At 32.2% G+C, this 14,229-nt stretch overlaps 1 protein-coding gene across 1 annotated transcript in view; it reads right to left on the bottom strand.

Moving 5' to 3' along the window:
• Positions 1 to 13,908, bottom strand: part of LOC137827033 (large ribosomal subunit protein eL32z-like) — a 38,698-nt gene extending 24,790 nt beyond the window's left edge. Inside the window, exon 1 of the mRNA XM_068633229.1 lies at positions 13,884 to 13,908. The gene's annotated coding sequence lies outside the window, so the exon portion shown is untranslated. The remainder of the gene's footprint in view (positions 1 to 13,883) is intronic.
• Between the last annotated feature and the right edge of the window lie 321 nt (positions 13,909 to 14,229).

Consider the following 14,229-nt stretch of genomic DNA (forward strand, 5'->3'; position numbering starts at 1 on the left):
AAAGGCTTGGAGGGCCGCCCACAAATTAGCAACTGAGTGTGAGCTACATTGAGGATCCTAAGAACCCCCATCGTGAACTAATCAAAAGGCAATGTCACATGCAAGTCATTAAAGAGACAAGTATATACAAAGAAAAAGTCATGAGGACCATTCTCCCGACCGTGACATACCTGATCGATGTAATCACAACTATCGGCTACAATCACATCCGACGGGGAGTCAGGTTTCAACATGGAGACTTTGGAAAGGAATCCATATGTATTAGAAGGACCCCTGAAGTGGGTAGGAATATCAAGAACACGTGGATCAACTCACTCATAACTGGGATAACGAGGCAGTTGACTAGTAAGGTCGATCGCCTGACGGAAACAACCCACATCCCTAACCTCATTAGGATTGGAATGTGTTTGTTCTGATGAAGAAATACAAGAAGTCACTTCATACCTTGATTACAACCACATCTAGACTCTTTTGAAATAAAGCTTCATCGAGCTTGGGAGCAGTTGTACCGGTCAGGCCAAATGAGCCACGTCACTCGACATCATTGACCGACTGACCAGGTGATTAACCACATGAAAGAATAAAGTTACAATAAATGAGAAGTAAGGAAACATCATATAAATCAGTGTAATCTCCCTATAAATCTGGACCACACCCCGCCAAATCCGGGTGACACCCCGAAAAATCAGCAAACACTAATTTATTGAAGATATGCGTCAGATATGGCCCATGAATCAAATAGCCAATTACCAAACACTATAAATAATCCTTCTATAAAGGAGTAAGGTATGTTTTTATTAGTTTTACATCATACACTTTCAATACAAAGTACTTACTTGATCGTTGAAGAACCTTCTGCAGGTTTACTCCCGATCGAGCGTTAAGGAGCTAAGGAGCTAAGGAATAGAAGGGTTGAAGTCTAAAGGAGTAGAAAAGTGTAAAAAGCTAAAGTACAAGAGAGCACGATCAAAGATGCGATTACTGGAGAGCGACTCACAAAATTATTACAATCAATCTGTCACAAAATTATTACAATCAATCTCTGGTACTATCTAAACTCCTTTTCTCTACGTAAATACAAAATTAGTCTCTTTTAGTAACTTAATATAATATAGTGTATTTTGTTCTTTCCATGCTTCTTTTCTGTTCCTTTAATAAAGAGTATATTCCAGCCAACAATTAAAAAAAATAAAGAGATTTAACGATAATAAAATTATTTTTTATGGTGGGAAATTGGGGAAGGAATCACCAGAGGCTGAACTAGGTTTTCATCCTTCTTTTGAAGTTATCATTTTTATAAATTCAACCAAAACTTTTAAATATAAATATTTTAATTAGAGTATTGATATTCATCCAATTATAATAGGTGGAGTATTAGTACGGTTGATCATATTTTAGAAATAAAAACAAATATCAGATATAGAAAGATAAAAAAAAAACTTTTAAACTACTGGAACTAAAACTCGAATCTTTGAATTAAAAAAAAATACAACAGAGGAATTTTTATTTTCTTAACCTAAAAATATATGTGAATATTTGAATATATATATATATATATATATATATATATATATCAAGTTGTTAATAAGAATAAAACATAACACATAAAACATTAATAATTAAAAAATCAGAGACACTAGACAAAGCATCACACAATCTTATCCAAAATATTAATCATCTGGAACTCCAAAGAGTTGTTTCAACATGGAGGGAAAGAAATAAACAAAAATAAAGAGCAAAAGTAATAAAAAAAAGTAACAAATGAGATAAAAGTAAGGTACAATAGAAAATGGAAATAAGATGAATATTTTCCTTTTTTATTATTATGCATTCTAGATGTGTTTAATTTTTTTAGAACATAGATTACAAAAATGTGAATTTTAAAATATTTGTATGAATGGTTACAATGCACTAAATTTAGTACTAGTCGGTTAATCCTCATTTTATTTATTGCTTGCTGTTAGAAATTTGAATTTAAATAAATCAGAGTATGTTCAGATACACAGATGCTGATAGAATCTTCTGTTAAAATTGTAGAGATTTTTTGTTAGGGAAGGAGGAAAGGAAAAAAGATTAGTGAATAATCGGAAATTGATATGTTTTGATATATCTTTTTGAGGCAACAATAAGAAGTTAAAATTACTTCATCCAGCAAATAAGGAGTTCATAACATCCTAAACAAAATACACTGAACAATTACATAGAAACTGACAAAGCTGAAAGCAAAAACACTGGCATACACATTATGACTCCACTGCCATCATAGAAACCGAGTCAGGTTCATGACCATGGACTCTAAATATACTTGTGTGTGAAGGGCTTCCATGGTTGGATGTAAAATCGAGCCTTACCGTGTTGATGAGACCAAAAGCACTTGAATTCAACACGTTGAAAGTTTGAGCATTGCTCTTCTCAAGGTCATAAGTAAATTCTGATAGAAGATACATCTTTTCAATGTCAATTGCAGAATCACCATTAAGAAAGATCCTACAGTCATTAGGGGCACTTGATCTGTCATATGCAACGCTCTGTTGAATAGAAAAATTATCAGTATTAAAATTTAAAAGTCTAAAAAAATGGATTAAGTGTAGCAGGGCATGAAGTAAAAGTATGTTGATACAACAACATCCATCATAAAGAAAATAACAAATAGAATTCGGAAGAAATGACAAGTTAAAATAATCAACAGCTGATAATTTCTCAAAAGCAATATCATTCTGTTCAATGTCCACCACAAAAGCAACTAAATATACTCCTCTAAATTGGATCTGAACTAATAAAAAAAAACTGAAATTTTTTTTTGGAGATGCGGGGTATCGATCCCCGTACCTCTCGCATGCTAAGCGAGCGCTCTATCATCTAAGCTACATCCCCATGTGTTTACTTATTGATACCAAATTTATTGTGCCTTGGTACAATTTGTGTAGGTGGTTGGTTCACCTTTAAAAAGAAGGCATAGTAAGCCAAAACTTGGGTGCTTCTTTCTCAGCCTTCCATACTTCCTTCCTTTTAACCCTATCATAGGAGCCCCTCTTTCTCTAGGTTGCATTCTTTTGTGGAATAGAGAATCTGTAGAATGGTTTTCTGGTCATGTATAGAGAATCTGTATAATGGTTTTCTGGTCATGTATGTATAATTTATATTGTTGAGGTTTGATTATATGGAATATATATATAATATTTAAAAAATTTAAATAACTTATTTTATTTTTGAGATACATATTTTTAATTGTGATACATGTTTATATTGTAGGTTTTTTATCAAAGAAGTGTGCCAACAAATTTTGGACATCAAGAGGAACATATGTGATTGTTGAAGAATTTATTATAATACATAAATGATTTTTGAACTATTTTGTGCTTTGTGAGCAATATGTTATGTTTTCATCTATAGTACTTCATAGTATTATTCGTCTTATATTGCTTCCTCGTAATTTTTAACTCATATTTTGTGTTTAATTGAATTTTAATGTGTTTACTTGATATATTTTGGTATATTTTTTTAAATATTTTGATATATCTTGTCAATTGATGAATGTTATATCCATTTATTTGTTTTATTTATTGAAAAAGTACTTTAACAAACATAGATAAATAAAAATAATATATGTAAATAATTATGATTTATAAAACACATGAATGCCTAAATGATAAATAAATAAAAAACCAAATTTTCATAGTTTTGAAACCTATGGTATATTTTACAGAAGTTTTGGAACCTACGGTATTTTGCGAAGATTCTGAAACATTTTACGGAGATTCTAAAACCTATGATATTTTATGGAGGTATTGAGACTATTCTCGAATGGGGGCTAGGGCCTAGCGAACTATTGGAACAACTTCTCTCATTTCTTGGTCGGTCGATCGGGTAATGCTTCACTTCCTCTTCAAGCAAATTCCTTTCTCCTTTCTACTCGTTTCACCTCTCGGTCTTCTCGTAACCCATACTCGGACGGTACCTGCATTAGACACTCTGACACTTAAGTCAGATTTAGTATATGACAATCGGTAATCAGAGCACTGTGTGATGACGTACTCGGTTCTTGGAATGTTTGTTATTTATATTACCTTAGTGTGCCTTCTTTATTGGGCTAGATTAAGTGGCTTGGGTCATGTTTAGAAATACATTACCTAGCTCTTAACCATTGATTAACTCTGCTTGAGCGTACTTGGATTCATGGTGTAGGTCGACCCATTGGTGGGGACTGAGACATGGGGTCAGTCGTCCGAACCTCACCAGTACATTTAGAAATACATTACCTATCTCTTAACCATTGATTAGCTTGATTAAATCTGCTTGAGTGTAATTGGATTCATGGTGTCGGTCCACCCATTGGTGGTGACCGAGACATGGGGTCAATCGTCCGAACCTAACTGGTACACTTGTCCTCCAGGCTTGAGGATGGTTATTATAAAAAGTCTTTATCCGTGACCGACGCGACGATTGAGGTTCTCGAAGTCTGACATGACGTTAGGCGAACACCTGCACGTGTGACATGACCTACATTAATGAGGGGGGTTTTTTGACGCCATTGAATATGGGAGATCTAATAGTTGAGATGGATGTGACACTTCGTCTTTCGATACCCCCAAGGGTTATAAATAGTGGTCCCTACAGTGTTGATGCAGTGCTCTTCTACTCTGCTTTCCTGCTCCGACACTCAAAAACGATTACCTTATTTATGTAAGTTTCCTTTCTTCTATAAACTTTGCAGTGGCCAAAGCACCCCATTTTAGGCTCGTGTGAGAGAAAAACACGAAAACCCTAATTTCCTTTGTTCCGAGCACCTTTAGACTTGCATGAGAGAAAAACAGAAACCCTACATTCCTTCCTTTAGAGCTCCTTGTGACTTGTCCATGTGTCTTCCACCTAGCCATCCACGAAGAGGTTTTGTGATTGTGTCGCATGTCTTCTTTCTTCTTTTATAAAATTCTTTTCGTTTTTTTTTTCAAAAAAAACGTGGTTGTGACACGTGAAAAAAATTTCTGATTGTGCTCCATTCAATTATATTATGTATAGATTTTTTTTACACATTTTGTTGTTTCAACAAGTCAAAACAATTTGTTCATCAAAAGAATCTAATTCTCCTTCAGTTCATCTTTTCGTTATGGTCAATTATTTCTTTATTTGCAATTAGCAATGGACAAACTATATTTCATGCAAAGATTAACATTTTATTTTATTACGTTTTCATGTTATTTATTTTTGTATCTAAAATTTATGTTAAGCATCACTTTGAGTTATGACATCGGCGAGCTTCACAATGCATAGTTCAACAATAACTTGTCATCTCATGAAATAATTTGTTGAAAAAAAAAATATGCGAGATCAAACCAAATTCAAGTTCAAAAAAATCTATTATGAAAAGTATTCTAGTCTAATAATCGAGGAAGACAATCAAACTATTATAACTCGTTTCTTTTATCAACCACAACAATTTATGCAGATGAAAAATGCTTCACAAGTAGAATCAAATTCCAATAACAATAGTCTATAATCATAAGTCCAAGATTTCTCAATAGCCAAAATAACCTTCATTATCTCAGCATGTAAAGCATTTTGAATATCCAAATAAGAAGAGAAATTTTCAATATATTCTTCAAACTACCTTTGAATATCACCATAAGGAGTTGGACAACCTCTAGCAATCCCATCCGTATTAATTTTCATATATCCGACAACATGTATCTTCCAACCAACTTGAAGAGTCATAGTTGTTTTCCTAGACCTAATTTGAATATAAAAAAACTTTTTAGATGAGTTACGAGATAACTTGGCATATTCCTTTATAGATTTTATAGATGACTTTAAATCTATATTTTTTTCAAATTTAGAATAATGTTTCATTTTCCACAATATCCATATAAGTAAGATAGACATATATATTAGTATGATTATCATTAACTTCAATGAACTAAATCAAATGAATAGAAGAAGAATAGAAGAAGAGAAGTAGAGAAGTGTGTACTTGGAAAAGCTTATGCTAAAACTTGATATAAAGGGCAATGTTACATTCAAATAAAATGTGAAAAATGTTTTTTTCTTATTGGTTACATATTCATGACATAATTTATAAAGATCTTATCATTTTCAACAATTTGACGAGTCAAAGGTTCTTTTGGAATGGAATCATTAATTATATAAAAAAATCTTTTAAAAAATTATCTCCTGAAATGAATTGAGTAAATTTATTGAAATATTGAGATTTTGACTTCTTCAATTGGACCTTCTTATTTTGTTAGCTCCTTTTCTCATTTTGAGGATTTTTATATTTGAAACCAACAAGTATACCATGCTTCAAGGATAAAAATGAGATTATGATTCAATTAAACCAATATCAATTTTTAGTTATTTTTTTCCTCTCCCAATTTTGGAAAACCTAGTTCATTAAAATAATAACCAAAAATCAAACTGTAAATAGATCTCCTATTTATTAGTTTGAAATATTTTACAATTAATGGAGATTTATATTTTTATTGTGAATTATACGTATTTTTAATAGTTATATAGTTCATTGTACTATAGATTACAAAATTAATGTATTTTTGTTAGGACACAAAATATTTGGAAAGTTTATTATAAGAAAAATAAAATAAAAATAAAGGGCGGTTAGTAGTAGTTAGTAGCGGTTAGTAGTAGTTAATAGCGGTTAGGGCGGTTAGTGGTCTTTAAATAAAGACCAACTGGTTTAGTAAAAAGTTATGTTTTGGTGTATTCTGTTTGGTAGACAGGGAAATCCTGTCTAAAAGGAATAATATTTTCCTTTGTGGGCATTCTGAATGTAAAGTGCAAAATTATTAATACAGAAAATTATTCAGTAGATTTTGGTGTTCTTGACTTATTTTTTGGTGTGATTTTCTTGATTCCTAACAAATTGGTCCGACCTGTCGGATCCAAAAACAAAAGAAAAACAGAGGATGGAACAGAAAACCATGACTTTAGATAGAGTAACTAGCGAACAAGGGAGGTTAATATTAGAGATGCAGACAAACATTAACATGATAAAGTCGGACATTAGCGGACTAAAGGAAAGCATTCTAGAAATAAAAGAAATGAAGCAGGACATCAAGAAAGGGGACAAAATGTCTGAGGGAGGAGAGAAATCGGTTAATGATGAAGAGAAACAGACCGAAGATGTTTGCGTCTCCAATATTAACCTCACTTGTTCGCTGGTTACTCTCTCTAAAGTCATGGTTTTTTGTTCCATCCTCTCTGTTTTTTTTTGCATCCGGCAGGTCGGACCAATTTGTTAGGAACCAAGAAAATCACACCAAAAAATAAGTCAATAACACCAAAATCTACTGAATAATTTTTTGTATTAATAATTCTGCACTTTACATTCAGAATACCCACAAAGGAAAATATTATTCCTTTTACACGGGATTTCCCTATCTACCAAACAGAATACACCAAAACATAATCTTTACTAAACCGGTTGGTCTTTAATAAAGACCATTAACCGCCCTAATCACTATTAACTACTACTAACTACTACTAACCACTACTAACCGTCCTTTATTTTTTTTATTTTTCCTATAATAAACTTTCCAAATATTTTGTGTCCTACCATTACTCCCCTCCGACAAAGCAACCTTGTCCTTAAGGTTGGAACAATGGAACCTTGATTTTGTGGCTCATCTTCAAGACCATGATCTTTATCTATGCTTCCTGAAAGTATTGTGATATTGTCTATCATAGGGAGGGAATCCATTGGCTACCGCTTGCAAATTCAAATCTGAAGGCTTAGGAGGTTGTGGGAATGAGAGGGGGTTTTGTATGAAAGTCTCTGCACCCAGTAAGTTGAAATTCCAAGATTCTGATGTCATTGATGTTGTAGCCACCTTCATTATCAAATCTTGATCCCACAATGAGTCCTTATGCTTATGAAAAAATCTAAATTTGGGAAAAAATTATGCTTGGTTGCATCTCCACCTTCAACTTTCTTACTAGAGAAAAAGATCATTATAGCACATAGTCTTCAATTTCTTTATTGATGCATCCCCTTCTGCCCTTATCATTTCAATTTCCCTTGCAAATCTCACTTCATTTTTGGTTTTTTATTCGTTGTAGAGGATGTGATTCTTCATATCTAAACCTTCTCCCACATCTTGGGTCTTCTTCTCTTCATCATTAACAGATTTATCTCCTCCCTCAGACATTTTGTCCCCTTTCTTGATGTCCTGCAACATTTCTTTTATTTCTAGAATGCTTTCTAGGTTTTTTTTTTCAATCTGGAGGTCGGACCAATTTGTTAGGAACTAAGAAAATCACACCCAAAAGTAAGTCAAGAACACCAAAATCTACTGAATAATTTTCTGTATTAATAATTATGCACTTTATATTCAGAATGCCCACAAAGGAAAATATTATACCTTTTACACAGAATTTCTCTGTCTACCAAACAGAATACACCAAAACATAATCTTTTACTAAATCAGTTGGTCTTTATTTAAAGACCACTAATCGCCCTAACCGTTATTAACTACTACTAATCGTTATTAACTACTACTAACCACTACTAACCGCTACTAACTATTACTAACCACCCTTTATTTTTTATTTTTCTTATAATAAACTTTCCAAATATTTTGTGTCCTAACAATTTCCTTTTTTAGAGTGTAAATAAGTAATTTTCTACAAAATTTTAATTTAATTATATTAAATAATATCTTGAGCGAATTAATGTGAGTTGAATGTTTTGATAAGAATATTAGTCTTAATTAATGGTTGTTAATTATCGTCTTTTTGGTCAACCTATTGTGAGAGTGTAAAATGAATTCATCAAACTCATGGGCCAAACATTGTTGTTATGCACCAATTAGAAGCACGCTGGTTTATCTGCACCTCAATACCTTCTTATGGCACTCCCATAACTTATTTAATTAAAAAAATATCCTTGTAAAAAGGTTAAATTTTATGGAGTTTTTGTTGTTGAGGGTTAGTGCACTAACTGCGAGAAAAGATTGGTAAATGCCACCGTGATTATTGCTTTCGTCATTGCAAGGTGATTCGTGATTGTTTGTCACGGTGGTGATAGTTGGAGGTCCGCATTTACAGTAGATTTTTTTGTTTATTTATGATATAAGTTCTGATGTGATTTTAATTAAAAATAATATTTGAAAATGGAGAATTTGGATATTATTTCCAAATCCGAAAGATACTTCAGGATCTCTTGCTATTTAGATTGTATTTGTTAAAAATATATTATGAATTACAAAAAATTCTCAAATCCAAAAAATCTTCCAAATTCTAAATTTTAGATTCATAAGCCTTTTCCAGATTCGATAATACCTTCAGATTCTCCAATGCGAAATGCATTTGTTAAAAGAATATTTTAGATTCTATAATTTGAAAACTTTTTCCATATCTGAAAATAATTTGTTTATAAAACTAAAAAAATGATAGGAGTTTCAAATCAATAAAAAAAAAACAGTCAAATGCCAATAAAAACCCAATCTTTTCCACCACGAGATAACTATAGCACAAACAGCCTGCAGTGTTAGAGTGCCGCAGTAGGGTTTATTTGTTTTTTTACTTGAGGACAAAAACGTCTTTTCATATAACCTATGAAGGTGTCATGTTGGAAGAAACAACCTTAGAAGCAACAAGAACAAAATAAGGTCATCTTCAAAACATTTTAGAAAATGTTTGTAAACTTGTTTATAAAACTTTTAGATAACCCCCTCCACATTTCTAATAAGTCTAATTGCAAAAATCTTCAAATGCAATTTTCAAGCTCTATTCATTCCTTTTAGAGTTAACATTCTTTTCAAACATCACCATCACATTGTCCAAGAGACAAGTCTCTTGGCACTCTCTCCATTCCTTTCGAAGATCACTATTGCCTTGAAATTCTGAATGTATCTTCTATGACTTTTTCAGTCTCACTTGATTCATGCATTTTCTGCTGGAAACACTTCAATCAAAATTTCAAACATTACCTACATTATTACAAACCCTTCGCTCTTTTTGGTTATCAAATAGGGAATAACATTACCTACATTATTACAAATCCTTCGCTCTTTTTGGATATCAATGTAATAAATAACCCATAAGGATAGCATGACCAACTTGTATATCAAACTTGCCAAGAGATTCTTTACCATTGTTTTACTGATGTTTAACATAAAAACACTTGAAACCAAAGACCTTAAGATTAGCTATGTTAGGCTTTCTATCCTTGTATAGCTCAGTGTTTTCTTAAGGATAAATCCAGTTAACACTTTATTCAGCACATAACAAATTGTATTAAGAGTATTAACCTAAAATACTCTAGTAGATTAATTTCACTTAACATAGTCCTAGAAAGCTTTTGTTGTGGAGTCTAGAGGTTTGAAAGCTAGAAAAACAACACTTTTCATATTGATAGATACTTTCCTTTTGATTTCCTCTTTGCAATGTTTCACATATTTTGGTAGAACAATTACTGGTTCCTTATAGACAAGTTTACCTAAATAATGCATGTTAATGTGTGCAACCCTTCTATGGCAAAAACCATGAATCTTCTTATTTCGATATAAGACATGTGAAATTCATAGATGCTTGAAACCATCCACACATGAAACATTTTCAATAAATGTTCCCAACTTTACTACTCCCTATAATTTTTTCTTTATTAGTATCACAGTAGGTGAGATATCCACCGAGAAAAAACTGATGAATGTATCGTTGTCCCCACTCATATATTGAACTACTATCAAGATGCCAAAGAGATTCCTCGCCTCTCAAGTACACCTACAAAACAAATTTAGAGAAACATTTTGATCCCCGCATCAAATTGGATCCTGAAAAATAGTACTTCCCTAGGAAACAAACTTATCACTACAAAAGAAAATATTCTAATTTGATAAAATTTTGAAGTAAGATCTTTCTTCAAGCAATAAAAATATGCCACAAATGGTTTGTTGGAAGGTTTTCCAAAGGGAAAGAAGTATTTGGAAGACTTTTCTTTCTTTTGGAAACCAATTTCATAACCTTTACCAGCTCGAGCCAAACTCAAAAGTGCACATCAAGGTTGACTTTAAACATTGTAAATTTTGCAAAGGTTTTAGTCATCTACCGAATTTTATTTTCCAAAACCTTGAAAATTTCACAATGATATACAACACCTATTGGAGTAGAGACAAACACAATGAATTTTTATAAATCATTTCTAAATTTTTAAAATCTGATTTTGTATTTTCTAATTTTTTTTCCAAATCACTATGCAAACGCTCAAATTTGAATAAAAAGTTTAAGCATGGAATTTTATCATTGTATATAAAATGAACAACATCAGCACATGTGAAGGATTAGAATGACATAAATGTGAAAATACTAAGAGTGCAAATAATTAAATAAACAATTGAAAAAGTAGTAATTGACAACCGAATGAAGAATGAGAGCCTAGATTCTATATGCCATTTAAAGAAATGAATGATGAGTGTAATTTATCTTTAATTAAAGAAAAATAGTTAAATACTTTTTAAAATGAAATAGATCAATTCAATTAACATGAATCAAATTATATTGATCATGTCCTGACATCATGACCGAATCGATCATAACATCACGTTAGACTAATTTAAATAAATTGGTTATGCAAGAAACATTGACGAATATGAAAGTGACACAGAATAATTTGATTGGCAACAATTCAAATTAATGTCCTGCTCATGCAAATTGAGAGGATTGCATTTGATAAAAAAAATCCCATAAACCCACAAATAGTACTTTTTTATGGATAATGATATTGAGGATCGAATGGAAAACTTCATACATACTAAGGTTGACCAATTTGAAGAGTCCACACATGGTTCCTAATTAACACATAATATGGAGAACCATAACTAGACTCGGATATAATAAAGGATTTTTTTTGCCAAAAAAAATATGCATGCTGTGATAAAATTTTGTTGACATCAAACAGTCCGTTATCAATTAATCATAAAACATGAAAGTGAATAGAATAGGAATCAAGTATGAACATGCCTCCAAGAACTTTTCATTCAAGTTTAGGAAAATCACCTACCATTATCCTCCAGGGACACCAATAAAACTTTGGTCTCATGAAAGGCACTGCTTTTCCAGGGGAATAGGAATCAAGTATGAGCATGCCTCCAGAGCTTTTCATTCAAGTTTAGGAACATCACCGCCCATGATCCTCCAGGGACCCCAATAAAACTTTGGTCTCATGAGAGGCACTGCTTTTCCATGGTGCTCTTCCCAGTACTTTTCCTGTGATGTTGCTATAGAAGTTAGTTTTTGAAAGACGGATTACCCTAGTATATATTACAATCAAGTATTTTTCAACCAAATCAGCAATCACTATTATTGCACTAGGCTGGACCATGTTTTCTAACTGTAATGATTATTCATTCTTTCATCCAACAAACAAAACCCATAAATGGCATTTCTTTAAGGATCAACATCATTCAAACAACCACATTGAAAAAATCATAGTCATAGTGTACCCAAATAAATACCACCACTTGGCACACACAACAAAATTTCACCATTTTTCTCCTTCCAATCCCATCAGAAAATGCAAACAATAAAACCCACTCAGAGTCTCAGTTATGTTTAGAAACTGCAGATAAGTGGTAGTACAAATAAGAGAAACAAAACACACTAAACATATTAAAAATAACAGAATTAAAATTAAAATAAATAATGATAATAATAATAATAATAATGAAACCTTGTGGAGTTGTTCAGTGATGGCAGCACCAATGACACCAGAGTAGAAAGCAGCTATGTAAATAGTGACTAATGGAGTAAATGATTTGGGCCTTCTGTAAGGCTCCACCATGTCCCAGAGAAAGGTTTTTTCCCACTTTGTGTACAAATAATCTGCATATTTTCTCCACAGGTAGCTTGCCATTTCAATCACTTAACCTTCAGTGAGCAAAAGAGAAAGAAGATTGTAATACTACCTTACATTGAAAAGAAGACTGCTCTAATCATACAATCATACATTGTTTATTATTGACTCTGCTAAGATGAGTCAACAGATTATTTACATGGGCATTTCCTTTCTAATTAATCTAAATATACAATTTAGAGATGGAGGTTGAAAGGCCCGATAAAAAGAATAAATTAATTTAGGGTAGTCTGATTGATTAAGGCAGACAGAGACCAAGAAAAACAATAAGCAACATACATTACTAAGAAGAATTCAAAGGTATAGATATTATTTAAGATGAAACATTATGACATAGGTTTGATTCATCTAACCATTTATAATGGGAAAAGACGTAATTGTTGTTGAAAATGAACACAATTCATAAAAATATTACGAGTGGGTTGACCCTCGTGTGATTGAGTTGATTACTAATTTTCGGTGTTTATCTGCTATAGATAAATTTATCACTAGGATCTCTATGTTAAAACCCGACACCCATCCACACTAACTTTGCAAAACAAAGAGTCATTCAAAACTTACAGAAAAGTTATCAAGGACATTACCATTTAAAGAAAAATTATGACAATACAAACAAAAGGCCATAACTTTGGGCAATACAAGGCACAACAATATCAGAAAAGCTAGAATAAAGTCCAAAATCAGCAATTAAACTAAATAAATAGCTCAAATCTGATTCCAAATTTGGCTAAACCACGCACAAATCGAGTGATAGAAAAACGCAATATCAAACAAGCTACAATTCCAAAAACGCATGCTGAATATTACGCCAATGGTTAATTTCCCTTCAACCCACGTCAGTATTTCTCTAAAACAGAATGCTAATTAAGCAAAACTGAAATCATGGGTACATAAATTTAGTTCAAACAGAAATGGCACACAGCAACATCGAATGAAGCACGGTTATAATAGAAGATAATCAAAATCAAATCAAATAATAACAACATAGTGACAATTGCAAAGAAAGAAGATTGTCCCATACCTGCTTGTTCTGGTGCTCCTTTAAGAACTAGGCTGAGAGACGTTGATGAACAAAGCGGAGGACTATCAATTAGGTTTTAAAGTGCAAAATAAATGAAAGGGTAATGATTCGGTGGTATTGGACCCACCTTAAATACAGTGAACCTTAAGATTTGGTAACTAAATGAACCTTGAGGACTCAATTGGGCCAGGCCTTTGTTATTTACACACCCTTTTTAATTTTGACAAAAGTTATTCGCTAAAATGGGTTTTTGTTTAGCAATAAACAAAATGAAAATGCATATTTGATCAGTGGATTTTGTCTTTCCTATACAAAACTAAAACTGAATTTTATTTTGTGCAATTTA

The sequence above is a fragment of the Phaseolus vulgaris genome, chromosome 8 (assembly GCF_000499845.2).
Source record: "Phaseolus vulgaris cultivar G19833 chromosome 8, P. vulgaris v2.0, whole genome shotgun sequence".
NCBI lineage: Eukaryota > Viridiplantae > Streptophyta > Magnoliopsida > Fabales > Fabaceae > Phaseolus > Phaseolus vulgaris.